Source organism: Leptodactylus fuscus, chromosome 3 (assembly GCF_031893055.1).
Source record: "Leptodactylus fuscus isolate aLepFus1 chromosome 3, aLepFus1.hap2, whole genome shotgun sequence".
NCBI lineage: Eukaryota > Metazoa > Chordata > Amphibia > Anura > Leptodactylidae > Leptodactylus > Leptodactylus fuscus.
The window spans coordinates 125,507,981-125,524,733 of record NC_134267.1 but is presented as its reverse complement, the minus strand read 5'-3'; positions in this window follow the sequence as shown (position 1 = coordinate 125,524,733).

The following is a 16,753-nucleotide window of genomic DNA, read 5'->3' as shown; positions in this document are numbered from 1 at the left end:
TTATCGGTGTTTATCCCAAATCTAATTCTCTGAGGTGTTCTGGCTGCATGAGAGAGTCAGAAGAGAAGGGCTGTTATGTGGCGCATATAAAAAACGATGAACACAATGATAATGAAAAGTAATCAATGATAGAACCCCTTAAGGTCCCAGCCTAGTTTTACAAAACTGATGTGTGTCACTTTAAATGGCAATAACTTTATGACGCTTTAACTTACACAAGTGATTTTGTTTTTGGAACACATTATACTTCATGTTAGAGATAAACACTAATCAATATTTGTATTTATAAAGAAAATAGGAAATTTTGAAAAATTTGCAGATAGTCATACCATCCAAATACATGAATAAATATTATCTATCATAGTTCTGCTTTATATCGGCATCATCTTTTAATTGTACTTTAATTTATTTTGGATGTGAGGTTTGCAAATTTAACAGCGACTTTCCAGGTTTACAAGGAAATTCCCCAAACTAATTTTTTAGAGAGCACTTCAGTTCACCCCCCTTCCAATCAACCAATTTTCAAAACTGCACCCCTCAAATTATTCAAAACAGCATTTGGGATGTCTGTTAACCCTTTAAGCATTTCATAAGAATAAAAATAATATAGAGGTGAAATTTAGACATTTCTTTTTCACTAATACATTCATTTAGACCTAAAATTATCACATTCACAAAGAGTTAGGGCCCGTTCACACAGAGTAAACGCGCATGTATATTGGCAAAATACACGTGTAAAAATAAGACTCCCATTGACTTCAATGACATTTTACACGTGTATTTTGATGTGTATTTTGACATGTTTTTTTACACGTGTAAAAAAAAAAATGCCATTGAAGTCAATTGGAGTCTTATTTATACACTTGTATTTTTTACACGTGTATTTTGACAAAATACACACGCGTTTACTCCGTGTGAACGGGCCCTTAAAAGTAGAAAATGCATATGACCGTTTATTATGCAATTTCTCTGGAGCACAGAAATACCCCACATGTGGGTGTAAACTAATATTTGGGCACACGACAGGCCATGGAAGGGAAGGAACGACACTGGGGGTATGAAAAACAGATTGTGCTGGAAAAGTTTTCAGGCACCATTTGCAGAGCCCCTAGAGTACCAAAGCAATGGAAACCCCATAAAAATGACCCATTTTAGAAACTACACCTCTCACAGACACATCAAGGAGTATAGTGAGCATTTTGACCCTGCAGCTGTTTCACAGGTTTTGCTAACATTGGGATGTAAAAAATACACAACGGAGGACAACATACCATCAGACTGGAGTCCTGGCTAAGGTAAGTATTAGAGAAGAGCGAGTAGTATTCGAAACGGCAGTTTCGAATAGCACGCACCCATAGGAATGAATGGACGCAGCTGGCACACAGGGGGTTAAGCGGCAGGATGCCGGCCCCGTCTGCATGCTGGCTGGCTCCATTCATTCCTATGGGTGTGTGCTATTCGAAACTGCTGTTTCGAATACTACTCGCTCATCTCTAGTAAGTATATAAATGTACATAGATAAGTATCAGCAACAAAAGAAAATACCATATATGGCGACAAATTACAAACACAGTGTCAAAAACAGACCAAATGGACATATAGTAGAGATTATCGCCAAATATTTAAATCCTGAGTAATAGGTCTATGTGTTGCATGATATGGGTGTGGGGGATGGTGTAGTATAAGACCACACAGGATAAATTAAGAAAATATCATATGCAACAAAAAGCACAATGATAGATTTTAACTGATATATATATATATATATATATATATATATATATATATATATATATATATAGCAAAAGTTGCCACCAGGTATTTAAATTAGAAATGCAAAAATATATACACAACATGATGTGAGAGAAAGTATAATGTAAGACCACTGAATATGCAGCCTAATGAATGGTACTAGTGTCTAGGGTTATTACCCAGTATGATATTGCAATAAAAAGACCAGTGTCTACTATACGTCGTGTGTATATATACTGTATATATCTATATATATACTATAATATATATATATATATATATATATATATATATCAGTAAAACAGTATGTTATATAAATATATGGACATAAGCACACTAATAATATCCACATACAAAAGAATAGTTGTGGTAATGTAGAAATAGGCGCGCCAGTACAGTGTTGGCCAAAAGTATTGGCACCCCTGCAATTCTGTCAGATAATACTCATTTTCTTCCAGAAAATGATTGCAAGCACAAACTCTTTGGTATTAATATCTTCATTTATTTTGCTTGCAATGAAACAACACAAAAGAGAATGAAAAAAATTCAAATCATTGATCATTTTACACAAAACTCCAAAAATGGGCCGGACAAAAGTATTGGCACCCTCAGCCTAATACTTGGTAGCACAACCTTTAGACAAAATAACTGCGAACAACCGTTTCCGGTAACCATCAATGAGTTTCTTACAAGGCTCTGCTGGAATTTTAGACCATTCTTCTTTGGCAAACTGCTCCAGGTCCCTGAGATTTGAAGGGTGCCTTCTCCAAACTGCCATTTTGAGATCTCTCCACAGGTGTTCTATGGGATTCAGGTCTGGACTCATTGCTGGCCACTTTAGAAGTCTCCAGTGCTTTCTCTCAAACCATTTTATAGTGCTTTTTGAAGTGTGTTTTGGGTCATTGTCCTGTTGGAAGACCCATGACCTCTGAGGGAGACCCAGCTTTCTCACACTAGGCCCTACAATTTGCTGCAAAATTTGTTGGTAGTCTTCAGACTTCATAATGCCATGCACACGGTCAAGCAGTCCAGTGCCAGATACAGCAAAGCAACCCCAAAACATCAGGGAACCTCCGCCATGTTTGACTGTAGGGACCATGTTCTTTTATTTGAAGGCCATTTTTTTTTTTTCCCTGTAAAGTCTATGTTGATGCCTTTTCCCAAAAAGCTCTATTTTTGTCTCATCTGACCAGAGAACATTCTTCCAAAACGTTTTTGGCTTTCTCAGGCAAGTTTTGACAAACTTCAGCCTGGCTTTTTTATGTCTGTGGGTAAGAAGTGGGGTCTTCCTGGGTATCCTACCATTCAGTCCCTTTTCATTCAGACGCCGACGGATAGTACGGGTTGACACTGTTGTACCCTCAGACTGCAGGGTAGCTTGAACTTGTTTGGATGTTAGTCGAGGTTCTTTATCCACCATCCGCACAATCTTGCTTTGAAATCTCATCAATTTTTCTTTTCTGTCCACATCTAGGGAGGTTAGCCACAGTGCCATGGGCTTTAAACTTCTTGATGGCACTGCGCACGGTAGACACAGGAACATTCAGATCTTTGGAGATGGACTTATAGCCTTGAGATTGCTCATGCTTCCTCACAATATTGCTTCTCAAGTCCTCAGACAGTTCTTTGGTCTTCTTTTTTTTCTTCATGCTCAATGTGGTACACACAAGGACACAGGACAGAGGTTGAGTCAACTTTAATCCATTTCAACTGGCTGCAAGTGTGATTTAGTTATTGCCACCACCTGTTAGGTGCCTCAGGTAAGTAACATGTGGTGTTAATTACACAAATTAGAGAAGCATCATATGATTTTTCAAATGGTGCCAATACTTTTGTCTACCCTTTTTATGTTTGCTGTGGAATTATATCCAATTTGGCTTTTTGACAATTCTTTTTGTGGTTTTTCCATTGAAGACAAATTAAATGAAGATAATAATTCCAAAGAATTTGTGATTGCAATCATTTTCTGGAAGAAAATGAGTATTATCTGACAGAATTGCAGAGGTGCCAATACTTTTGGCCAACACTGTACAATAATTAGATATTCAGGAATGCATGTGCAGCACAGTGTGAAAGAAGATATAATGTAGGACTACAATAAATGCAGCCCAATCAGTAATGATATTGCCAATAGTTGTTGCCCAATATATGTTGCAACAAAGAGACCAGTGTCCACGAAGTGTCATGTTAAAGAAATGTCAACATGAGTGTGGACACACAAATGATGTCTACATGCAATAGAATAACTGTAGTGGTACAGAGGTAGAACTTATTAACACACTAATCCCACAGTCTACACAGACACGTTATAGCAAAGTTACAGAGAGGACATACCTAACAGGGACAGGGCTCCAGATTCCCCTACGTGCGTTTCGGCGCTAGCCTTCTTTAAATATTTTTGTATAAATAAAAATTCTCTCGTACTTTGATTATACTTTGTTGCCTTAGTCACTTCTTTTTTGCTTTTCGGTTGTATCCTTTGAGTGTTTTCTAGGGCTAATTATTTATTTGGACATACGATTTGGAAATCTACATGTTTGGACTATGTGGTGTTTTCTAGAGATGAGCGAGTAGTGTTCGATCGAGTAGGTGTTCGATCGAATACTACGGTATTCGAGATGCTCGTACTCGATCGACCACTACTAGCTGTTTGAAGTTTAATGTTCGATGCAGAACCAGCGTTGAATGGCAGAATGCTATACATTCTGCCAATCAACGCTGGTTCTTCTCTTACCTTTAGAAGTCTTCTCTGTGCAACGTCTTCAGGCTGGAATTCACTCTGCCTAGGCATCCGGCCTAGGCAGAGCCGACTGCGCATGCGCGGGCATGCCTTCGCATGCGCAGTCGGCTCTGTTCAGGCGTCGGGCAGGGCCAACCCCTCATGCGCAGTTGGCTCTGCCTAGGCCCCGATGCCTAGGCAGAGTGAATTCCAGCCGGAAGACGCCGCGGGGGCGCTGCGCCGGGAGAAGACTTCAAGGGGAATCCAGCCCGACTGTCACTCATGGACTTGGTAAGTATAATTTGATCGAATTTTGCCTACCCCTGAAACGAGTATTTCCATTACGTCCACCATGACGGCTACACAAGGAGGTTGACCTCTGACCCTCTGTAGGGACAGGAACTGAGAAACTCATTAAATACACCACTCCCACCACCATACACCAGTGTTTCCTGTCCCTACACAGGGTCGGGATGAGAAGCTCTCCTCCATCTGGGGGATAGGTAAAGACTTACCACCGTCCGGCCCTCGATCGTAGTCAAAGGCGCCTGCCTCCCTGGGCCATTAAGGACACGGGGGTATCGCTCTGGCCTGCCCCCGGGTGGAAAACTCCCCCCTTACAAAATCCTCTCCCTCCAGTAGACCTGGGGGGAAGTTATGACACCAGGGTAGGGGGGAGACTAATGAGGTTCTTACCGGAATGGGAAAAGATAACCTCAAATCCCTGGGTTTTACAGGTCATAAAGTCAGGGTACAAGATAGACTGTGTCGATTCCTCCCCCCAGATTTCTGGTCTCCATACAGCCCTCAAGACAACCCTTAAAGCTTGCAGGAAGCCAGTCACCAACGCAATCTACCTCAAAATCTGGAAACGGTTTTGCTCCTGGGCGCAGGATTCCCCGCCGAGTCAGAATAGCCCTAATATAGGTCGGATTTTGGATTTTCTGCAAGTGGGGCTAGAGTCAGGCCTTAGCCAAAGTACTTTGAAAGTGCAGGTAGCAGCGCTCAGTACCTTTTTTGATACTCAGCTGGCAGATCATCGGTGGGTGGCAAGATTTTTTAGGGCAAGTGCTAGGCTTAGACCTTCCACTAAACCTCTGTCTCCTCAATGGGATCTATCAGTGGTATTGGAGGCTCTGTCCAAAGAGCCGTTTGAGCCCATTGGCAGCATCCCTTTAAAATTCCTTTCCTGGAAAGTAGCCTTCCTAATAGCTATCACCACGGCTAGACGCGTAGGGGAAATTCAGGCTCTCTCTATGAGAGAACCTTACCTTAGAATCACGAGTGATAGGATTGTTTTAAGGCTAGACCCAAACTTTACACCGAAGGTAGTGTCTGATTTCCACAGAGAACAGGACATTGTCCTTCTTTCCTTTTGTCCAAATCCTTCTTCTCCAAGAGAAAGAGAGTGGCAGGCTCTGGATGTTAGAAGGGCAGTAATCGCTTATTTGGAGTCTACCTCCTCCTGGAGGAAAGATGACAATTTATTGATTAAATTTGGGGGTACGAATAAAGGGCATAAGGCTTCTAAAACTACCATAGCAGGGTGGATCAGGGCAACAATCCGGCAGGCTTACCTTTTAAGGAACCTACCAGTGCCAGGGAACATTAAGGCTCACTCGACTAGAACAACTGCCTCCTCTTGGGCTGAGAGGCGGGGAGCGTCCCTGGAGCAAATATGCAGAGCTGCCACTTGGTCTAGTCCACTGACCTTCGTTAAACACTACAGGTTAGATTTGGATTCGGTAAGTGATTTAGCCTTTGGACGTAAGGTCCTTTCGGCGGTAATCCCACCCTAGAGTTGGTAATCTGGTATATCTCCTTGTGTAGCCGTCATGGTGGACGTAATGGAAAACCGGAGTTAGACTTACCGGTAACGTTGTTTCCATGTAGTCCACCATGACTGCGTCTAATTACCCTCCCTAGTTAACTATTTATGTAGAACAGTATGCTATAGCTTATATTTTCACCTTTCCTTTGTAATTTGGTAAACACTGGTGTATGGTGGTGGGGGTGGTGTATTTAACGAGTTTCTCAGTTCCTGTCCCTACAGAGGGTCAGAGGTCAACCTCCTTGTGAGAAAATCCATACACCTGGTTCTGATGCCGCCCAATCACTGAGCAGGCGGACTTTGACATAGTATTACTTCATGGATCTCCTAGTACCTTGTGGCCATGACCAAATACTACATCAAAGGTCGATAAGGGGTTAATGAAAAAATGTAAATAATGCACTAGATTCACACTAGCATTGCCCCTCTCTCGTTATGGTCAGTCAGCGACTTGAACAACCGAGAGATGGACAGCTAAAACAGTTTTTACACCCAGTACCTAATGGACCCCGTTATTTTTTAACGTTAAGAATTTTATTGAAGAAAATTTTTTTATGCAGGTACATTCAAAGGAAGAGTAAAACAATGGGAATAAGGGAAAGGAAAGGTACTGGGAGGGGAGGGAAAACAAGAAACGGCATGTAGAAACAGGAGGGGGAAGACTCCATTATTTTTAAACTAAAACTTGCAAAGGAAAAAGTCCTCCATGTAGAAATTTTCCCTCCATTGATTTTCAGCAGACACTGCGACAGAGACTCCAGCGCAGAGGTGAACGTAACCTTATATGTTTTAGTTATTTATAGTGACTTATGCAGATATGTTGTAAATTCCCTGTTCTTCCAAAATGTGGACTGAACCAGGGCTTTGGAGCAGGAAAAAAAGTTATAGACTTTGTTTTAACCCTTTCACTGTCAAGGGTATCTGGAAACTTTGCACCTCCGGTAGCCGGAGCAATTTTCACAGTGTTGAGATGGCCAAATCAAACCTAAATTGCAACATTAACCCCTTCCTGCCGACAGCATATTATGATTTTCTTTTTCCGTTTTTGACTCCCCTCCTTCCAAACCCCATACCTTTTTTTTTTTCTCTCCGCTCTGAGCCAGGTCTTAATCTTTGCGAGACAAATCGTTCTTCATGATGCTACCATTAATTGTTCTGTATAATGTACTGGGAAGCTGGAAACTATTCAGAATGGGGTGGATTTGGAAAAAAAGTGCATTTGTGGGACTTTCTTACGAGCTTCGGTTTTGTGGCATTTGCTGTGAAGCCAAAATGACATGTCATCTGTATTCTATGTTTTGGTACTGTTCCAGGGATACCAAATTTCTATGGTTTTATTTACATTTTAACCCCTTAACAAAAATCCAAAACTGTGTTAAAAATGTTTTTTCTAAAAGTCGCCATATTCTGACACCTGTAACTTTTTGTACTTCCGTGTACGGGGATGCGTAGGGCGTCGTTTTTTGTAGGACCAGGTGTACTTTTTATTTATACCATTTTGGGGAATTGCTGTTGCGTTGATCACTTTTTATTGAAATTTTTATCATAGGCGAAACAGTGAAAAAATGGCGGTTTGGCACTTTTTACTTTTTCTCCCCGCTACGACCTTTACCGTACAGGAAAAATATTTTTATACATTTGTAGAGCGGGCGTTTTTGGAAACCGGGATACCTAATGTGTATGTGTTTCACAGTATTGACATACTTTTATATGTGTTCTAGGGAAAGGGGGGTGATTTGAATTTTTAATATTTTAAATTTTTTTGAATATATAACTTTTTTTAAAAACTTTTTTTTGTATTGAACCCTAGGAGGTCTGATCACTAATGCAATGCATTACAATGCATTCAAAATACCGGCGGTTCTATTGCAGGCTACCTAGCCAAAAACCAAACTAAACAAAACTAAAACGACAATCCTGCAATTACCATTGTGGGGCATTGCTCAGGTAGATGCTCGGTAGCAGTGCAGGAAACAGGGACATAGACACTGGGTTGCACACAAATTCAGGCTTTATTCACTTGCAGTGCATTAATTGCCTTTGCAAAGGCACACATAAACAAAACAAAACCCTTCTCGGGCTGAGAACTAAACTAAACACAAGCAAACTTTTCCCTGTCCATACAAATGCCTGGCTACCAGACTCTGACCTTGGCAACAACAACGGGTGGCACAGTACCTGCTTTGTATGTTCAGTCTGAACAGGTCAGCTCTGTTAGTGTGGTGCCACACTCCTAGTCCTCACACACAGACTATTATCAGGCCTTGATTAGTCAGCTGACCACCCTGGTGTGGGTCTTTACCAAACATCCTTTAGATGCCTGGCTGGGACATACCTGTCTTCCCAGACCACACCCTTCACTCTCTCACACCATATACCATATCAAATACCTAATCACAAAACTGCAGCTATTTTTCTCTATAAGGGCGAGTTCACACCTGTGCCTGGTTTCCTCTTTGCAGATCTCTGTCTTCTGCCCAAGAAACTGGACAGGAGACCGAAACCGGCAGTCCGTTTTCAAACCCATTAATTTGAATGGGTTTGTAAAGTGTCCACCCGTGAGCGACTTCTTCCTCTCCACAGTGAAGCCATTTTTTTTTTAACCGGACACAAAGTCGGACATACATGGAGACTAGAAGACGCTTACGGGTGGACACTTTACAAACCCATTCAAATGAATGGGTTTGAAAACTGACTGCCAGTTTCCGTCTCCTGTCCAGTTTCTCGGATATAAAACGGAAACCTGCAAATCAGAGACCGGGCGCAGATGTGAACCCGCCCTTACAGCGTAAGCGATATGACAGGTGAACTTTTTTATCCCATTAATTTTTTTTATTACTCACACATTTTTCATTTCTCTTTGGACCCAATTCTGAAGACGATGCAGGTAGGATAGTATAGTATAGTATTAACATAAATTGATAACAGCCATGAAGCCATGTCATGTACCAGGATAAAAAGTATCCTCCACCGGGGTCAGACGGGTTATTCTTCAGGTGACGGGGATTGACTTGGAGGACGATCCTGCACCCCTACTTCTTTCGCTGTTCTCCCGGACGTTTCGCAAATCCACCCGTAGGCTTCTTGGATTTTTGTTAGTAGCTGCTCGCTCTGTTATTCCCAGGCTTTGGAAGTCCTCGACTCCTCCCTCGCTCATTTGCTGGCTAAATGAGATTCTTGCCCTGCGAACTATGGAGACCCTGGTGGCCGAACTCCGCCAAGACGAAACCAAACATCAGCAGACTTGGCTCCTTTGGAACCATTTCTATTACTCTGCTGATTTCCGTACCCTCTTCCCTTCTGTGTCCCCTGTGTAGTGCCCCCTTGTGCTGTCTGTTTGTCTACTTTTCTTTTTGCTTTACCTGGCAATGGATACTCAGATGTTTTTTTAGGTTTATGTATCTGTTTTGTTTCAGAACTCTGCTGCGGCAGAGCGTTTATTTGTCCCTTGCACCCTTACCTCCCCCTTCCTACCCCCCTTCCCTCGCCCCCCCAATTTTGCCATTGTTTAACATTTCTATACGCTATTCTGGCCCCCTTCCCCTCCCCTCACCCTTTTCCTCCCCCCCCCCCCCCCTTTCTGGTTTTGTAAAATTTGTAAAAATTTCAATAAAACTTCTAATGTTGAAAAAAGTATCCTCCATCTTCAGCTGCAACAGCCTCTTCTGTCTTGGTCCAACCTCCGGCGGCCATTTTTGGGAGGTCGCTCTTGCAGTTCAATACAGGAGCGTACTACGCAGGCGTCAGAGGTTGGACCAAGACAGAAGAGGCGGTTGCAGCTGAAGATGGAGGTATCGCTGGAGAGAGTTCTCTGGCAGCAGTGGGGAAGCCCCTATCGCTGTTTGAGCGCTGAGGCCCGCCCCCACTGCTGCGTGAGAACTCATTTGCATACCTGTAAAAACCGGTATCACTACGGAACGGCGGGCCAGAGACCACGTCTAAAGGTAAGAGACTAATAGCCTTTCTAAAGGCTATTCTGACGACTTAAAGGGGTATTCCCATGAACATAATCATGTCTATATTTGTAAATAATTAAAGGTTAAACATTTTTGCAAATATAAGTGATTAAAAATTCTGCCGAGTTTTAAAGATTTTCTCCAACTTTCTTAGTGGTGACAGTCTGTTATCTTGATCGGTTGCCATGGATACGACCACTAATGCAGAAACTTTCTATGGTCTGGGACTTGTCAGGAACCCAGCTATGATTGTCTTATTGTAGCCGGGTTATCAGGCATGGACACTACATGTGTCTGAAGATATCCCGGCCACAATAAAGAAACCATGGCTGATTCTCTGACCGTAGAAAGTTTCTGCATTAGTGGTCGTATCCACTGGCAAACGATCAAGACAACAGACTGTGACCACTAAGAAAGTTAGAGAAAATCTTTAAAACTCTGCAGAATTTTTAATTACTTATATTTGCAAAAATGTTTAACTTTTAATTATCTACAAATTTAAAAATAATTATGTAGATGGGAATACCCCTTTAACCCCCAAAAAATACAGTTTTAGTGGTAGAATCCCTTTAAAACCACCTGCACATGGGCCATAAGGGCTGCAGATTTTCTGTGTGGAATTTAACACATCTCATATAATTTCTGTAGAGGTTTTTTTTTTTTTTTAAGCAGAAATTGACCTGTGGGGCAGTTTTTTAAATTTGCATCATGTCAAATTCTAGAGAAAATAGAGGAGTGAAATCCTCAGACAATCCACAGCAAAAATCTGCATGTTAAAATACGTCACCCAATGCGCAGACACCTAAAGAAAGAAAATAATCAGATTAGCTATGGTAATATACTGAAAATATCGTAAAATAATTACAAAGGTATGCAAATAATCTGTTGTTTTAGTTAACTTTTATACTGTATGTGTAATATTTGCATTGCAATGACCGTAAAGAAAATGTGTTTTACAAATTATAGAATCCAATTAATTTATTTTAAGTATTCAGTTTATGAAGTTAAACAAAGGAAAACACTTTAAAGTCTAAACAAAATGAACTGTTCGTGAGGCAAAAGAACACTCAGGAATATTAACTAAAGGTTTGCTTAGCCACGCTATTTTTCAAACCTAGTGTCCAGCGGCCTATAGACACGTTCAAATAGTGATGTCCCTTTCTTTCTTGTACAAACTGCTGGATGGTTGGGTGCTTTGAAAGGATTTCCTTTAACAATAGTCATAGTCACTTGGTGCTATAATGCAGAGGAGTGTAGTAAAAGGGAAACAGTTAAAAAGACTGCTGGGTGAGCTGTTCCTTTTATTAAAAGAAAGGCATTTGAAAGACCATAAATATTATTTTCGTCATAACAGGTGTTTTGCTTCTGAATGCATATCATTATAAACTGAGGGAATAGAAGCCCTTATGTATTAAACCTGAGTTTTTTTTAGCTATAGCCACCAATCAAATTTCATGTTGTTAGCTTTCTGGTGCATGTCGTAGGTAAAACTGTTTTTCCAATTGTAGAAACATAGATTGATGGTAGAAATGGCATCTATTTTGTTACAAATAAGTAGTTGAAAAGTAAATTCACCTATAAGATAGGAAGGAATATGGCTGAAGGGAGGGCATTAGGAAAATAAGAATTGTATATATTTACATAGGTGTTAAATAGGAGTTAATGTTATTTTGCTGTAAGAAGGCATTTAAAGGGGTTGTCCAGGATAAACTAATAATTATCTCCTAAACTCCCTCCCCTCACCTAACTTCTAATTTAATTCAATTTAAAAAAAAAAAAAAAAAAGTATAATTACCCATATTCCTGGAGCGTTTATGTGACCGCTCCACAGACACTTTCTGCTAATCCGGTGATGTTCTGTTTCACTGCTTCCGAAACAGAAAGTCACCATCACTCATCCCCCTCCCCTATCCCCTGCAATACTTACCAGCCTTCCTGTGTTCGGAGAATGGACTTTAGGATGTAAATAGAACACTGCCCGTGCATCTGGTCAGTCCACATGCTATCTCCTAAGCAGAGGGGTACTTCTTAGAAGATTTCTAAGTCTGGTAGGCAGTATGCCTATTGGTTTTTTTGTGCCACACTATCATAGTTAGAAAGAGGTGTCATGTGAACATAAACTGCGACTCCTAGTTCTAGTTATTTATATGTGCTATTTATTTATCATCCTGTATGGGTTATTTAATTACTGTTTATCAGTTTTATATTATATGTAGGGTTGAGCAAATTTCACGATCGCGATCGGAATTCCGAACACGATCTTTTTAGGTGGGATCGAGATCGGTACTATTTCCCACAATACTTTGCTTAGCCTTCACACTAAGTATACGCTCCGCTCATCCTGAGTAGAGTGTATACTCAGTATGAAGGCTCCGCTGCGGTTCCATAGGAATAAATGGAAGCAGCCGACACACAGCCTTAACCCCCTGCGCGCTGGCTGCCTCCATTCATTCTAATGGGAGACTAAACTAACATCTCTAGTAGCTACTTACCTGCAGAGATGGCTGCTCCGGTGCCTAGTGTTCTCCTTCTTCGCCTCACTGCCGCTCCACGCTGCTCTTCTTCGCCTCGCTGCCACTGCTTCCCAGGTTCGTGTTTAAAGAGCTAGGAAGGCGGGGCTCGTGGCTTAGGAGAGTGTGGGCGGGTAGACCCGGTCCTGTCGAAGAAGCATGGCCAAGGGTTCTATGGCTAAGGCAAACAGCAGCGGTGAGAGCGGACTGCCCTGACACGTACCCCTACCGAACGAAAAATAAGAGGACAGTGAACCATTAATGGACAACGCCGCTCTGGGGGATCGGTACAGGAGCGACACCCAAGTAATAAAAGCCTCCCCAAATCCATATTTACACGGGGATTCTAAGAGGAATGGCCACTCGACCGAATCGAAGGCCTTGGTTGCATCTAAGGAGGCTATCGCCCAATCACCAGAGGAAACCGACCCAATCTGGGCCACCAATTGGACGCGTCTAAGATTATCAGACGTGGATTTACCTGGCATAAAACCTGTTTGGTCTGAGTGAATTAAGTCCAGAATCACTGAATTGAGCCTGTTAGCCAGCATTATAGCCAAAAGTTTATAATCAATATTTAACAATCTTATAGGTCTATAAGAGCCACAGTCTAGCGGGTTCTTGTCTGGCTTAAGCTGCAGGATAATGGTAGTGTCATAAAAGGATGCCAGAAGACTGCGGCCCTCAAAAGCAGACTTGTAACACTCCAGCAGCACAGGAAGAAGCACATCCTTATACTGAGCGTACACCTCCACAGGGATGCCATCAGGGCCCGGAGATTTCCCATTTGCCATGCCAGACAACGCCTCCGTCAACTCCTCCAGAGTAAAAGGGGAGTCCAAAAAAGCACAGACAAAGTTGGAAAGGGGATAGAATCAAGATAGTCAGTAGGGTTGAGCGATCGTGTTTGGAAAAAATCGGATTCTGATCGGCGATCGAGAAAAATTCACGATCGTGATTGGAATCCCGAACATGATCTTTTTAGGTGGGATCGAGATCGGTACTATTTCCCACAATGCTTTGCTTAGCCTTCTCACTGAGTAGTGTATATTCAGTGTGAAGGCTCCGCTGCGGATCCATAGGAATGAATGGAAGCAGCCGACACACATCCTTAACCCTCTGCGCGCCAGCTGCCTCCATTCATTCTAATGGGAGACTAAACTAACATCTCTAGTAGCTACTTACCTCCAGAGATGGCTGCTCCGGTGTTCTTCGCCTCGCTGGCCCTGCACGCTGCTCTTCTCGCCTCGCTGCCCCGCCTCCCAGGTTAGTGTTTAAAGAGCTAGGAAGGCGGGGATTGTGGCTTAGGAGAGTGAGGACGGGTACAGGGCGGGGAGACGTGACGTCTCCCCTCCCAGTACCCGCCCACACTCCTAACCTGGGAGGCAGGGGTCAGTGAGGTGAGAAGAATAGCGTGGAGTGGCAGCGAGGCGAAGAAGAACACTGGAGCAGCCATATCTGGAGGTAAGTGGACACCAGGGGGGACTAAGTAGCCAGAGGATTAAAAAAAATAAATCCTCTGGCTACTTAGTGATTCACTACACAGCATGGATTCTAACAATTAAAGCGTTCAATTGTTAGATTCCATGCTGTATAGTGAATAGGATTGCTTTTAAAATCCGATCTCCGATTAATAAAAAAATCCCATTAACTTGCATTGGGATTGAGATCGGGTTCGAATGAAAAATGATCGGAAATCGGATTTTAAAATCGATCCTGAGAATTCAAGTATAGAGTATGGAGTATAGAAAGGTCAGACGCAGGGGGCGAGTACACACCCAATATCACATATAAGATTGAATCAATCCACGCCTGCGCATACACATAGCGCCCCTCAGGGTCCCTCTCAACCACCCTTGCTTCCGACCTAAGGCTACGATGTATTAGAACAGATACCCCTCTAGAGAAGGTTATATGAGTAGAATGGGCAGCCCACTGAACCCACGGTTTCTGTAACCACTTCATATTTTCAGACACCAAGTGAGTCTCCTGGAGACACATAACAGAAGGATTCACTTGTCTAATCTTGGAAAAAATGGAGGAAGGCTTGCGCGGATTGCCCATACCCCTCACATTCCAAGAAAGGACTTTAAGTAACGTTAAATAGCGGTGTATGACCCAATAAACACAAGCCTGAAATATCGGGGCATAGAGGCACAATGACGCGCAGCAGATCAGTGAACAATCAAAAACACAAACAGAACAAAACCATACACCTGCAAGAGGTGTAAAAGACTGTGTAAACTGTCCTAGAATACTGGGCTACTAATACTGGGCTACTAACTACTAAATACTGTGGCTACTAACAACGGGGGAGAAAGTGCACCTTAAACCGATCTTGATCTGGGCACTCTCTCAAGAAATTAGTGCAGTGAAGCTAAATACAGGCAAACAGTAGAGCTGAAAGTACAGAGCCATAGCAAATAAACAAACATCCCAGGCCCCTGGGCCTAAGGAGGCAGTAGAGTGTCCGCCTGGTCAATGAAATAAAGAAAAACATGACGGACATAGCAGTAGAACAGTGTCAAAATAAGACAAAAAATCCGAGGTTCATAGGTATGGTCCGGGTGGACCTCTCACCACCAAGATGTAAGATCAACGTCGTGGGGATCCAGGCACGAGAGACAGCCAGTCCTCAGCATCCTTGGGGGGTAGCAAAAAATAGAGAGCGGTCACCATGAATGACCTGAAGCCTGGCAGGGTAGACCATGGAGTATTGTATAGCTTTTTGAACGTAGTCATCTTTTAACCGCTACAAAGGAAGCTCTGGTCTTTTGGAGGGCAGCTGAGAAATCAGGAAAAATCGCCTCAGCTGCTCCATTGTACTTGATCTCCCTGGCCTGGCGAGCAGCCCGGAGTGCAGCATCCCGGTCAGTACTGTTAATCAAAGGGGCCAGCAAAGGACGTGGAGGAGCCCCTTGGGGGGGGGGGGGGTAGCGGGAACCCTGTGAACCCGTTCAACTGCAAATATCGAAGAGAAGGGCACCTCTGGGAGGGTGTCACGAAGCCATTGTTCAACAAAGGAGCGAGGTTGGCACCCTCGGCCCGCTCCGGGAGACCTATGATCCGTAGATTGTTGCGGCGTAATCTGTTCTCCAAGTCATCAGCTCTCTGAGTCCAGAGGTTCGCCGCCCGCTCCAACTCTCGGATTTCAGCAGGAAGAGGATGAACGGAGTCCTCCACTTGTGAAACGCGATCCTCCACTTCGCCCACTCTGCCCCGCAAAGTTTGAAAGTCCTGACGAAGTAAGCCAAGGTCAATCTTAACCTCCTCGATTTTACCAGTTAAGGAGGAAGTGCCAGCCTGGATCACTTCGAGCAATTGAGCCCTTACTTGCTTCAAAGTAGGTTCAGCCTCCGCCATAGACGGGCCAGGAGGAGAGGCAGCAGGCGAGACAGGGGCAGGAGGGGTGACGGACCTGGTGAACCCCCGTAGGCGCTCAGAAGCAGGGGTCGACTGCGGGCGACTCATCTGGGAGAGTCTGCCACCGCCCTTTTTACGGGTTGTGGAGGTAGGTATGGTGGCGGATTCAGGAGGCCCAGACCACGGGGGCAAATCTCAACAGTTCCAGCAGTATAGACAGAGAGCACAAAATGGGGACCACAGCGTGTATATGTATAGGTGAGTGGAGGGCCACAGGAACACGCCACGGCAAGTCCAGCGCCATGAGAAGATGATACAAAATGGAGGAGACAGTCGGTGCAGAGCGGGACGAAGGACCCCTGTATCTTCCCCAGTTGCCAGGAGAAACTGCAGAGGCACACAACAAGCATTGGAAGAGGATGGGTAGCAAGGAGATGTATAAGACACCACTGTGCAGCAAATATAAGGAGGCAGCAGGGAGTTCAGTCATACACAGAGAACAGTCCACCAGTAAATTGCCAGAAGGAACTAGCTGAGGACTCCAGTGGAGACAGTCTGAAAACACCAACTGGGCTATGGCACACCACTAGAAGGATGCAGGCACAGGCAGGGGAGGTGAAAA